We start from the raw sequence: 360 nt of genomic DNA on the forward strand, positions 1-360 counted from the left end.
AGAGCGTGGTGCTAATAACGCCAAGGTCGCGGGTTCGATCCCCGTACGGGCCAATAATAATTTTGGGCTGCCTTCATGCTTGAGTGCAGAGACGGAGGGTGGCCGGCGCCCCAGGGCGGAGCACGCATGTGCATGCGTGGATCCTCTCGTGCACTCCGGTTTCCTCCCACAGACCAAAAACATGCAGGTTAGTCTGATAGGTAAGTCTGAATTGTGCCTAGGTGAAGAGAGTGAACCGTTGTTTCTTTAGTGTCCGAGTGATGGACAAACCTTTAAAACTATTTTAAACGTTTGGTGAAATCAAAACAAGAGTTGGCCCGTACGGGGATCGAACCCGCGACCTTGGCGTTATTAGCACCA

General features: G+C 51.9%; 2 non-coding genes across 2 annotated transcripts in view; one reads left to right on the forward strand and one right to left on the reverse strand.

Moving 5' to 3' along the window:
- Nucleotides 1-53, forward strand: part of trnai-aau — a 110-nt gene extending 57 nt beyond the window's left edge. The window contains exon 2 of the tRNA in view: nt 18-53. This is a non-coding gene — a tRNA (tRNA-Ile). The remainder of the gene's footprint in view (nt 1-17) is intronic.
- Nucleotides 54-313: 260 nt separating this feature from the next.
- trnai-aau overlaps nt 314-360 on the reverse strand; it is a 104-nt gene continuing 57 nt past the window's right edge. Inside the window, exon 2 of the tRNA in view lies at nt 314-349. This is a non-coding gene — a tRNA (tRNA-Ile). The remainder of the gene's footprint in view (nt 350-360) is intronic.

Source organism: Nematolebias whitei, chromosome 16 (genome assembly GCF_014905685.2).
Source record: "Nematolebias whitei isolate Nwh7 chromosome 16, NemWhi1, whole genome shotgun sequence".
NCBI lineage: Eukaryota > Metazoa > Chordata > Actinopteri > Cyprinodontiformes > Rivulidae > Nematolebias > Nematolebias whitei.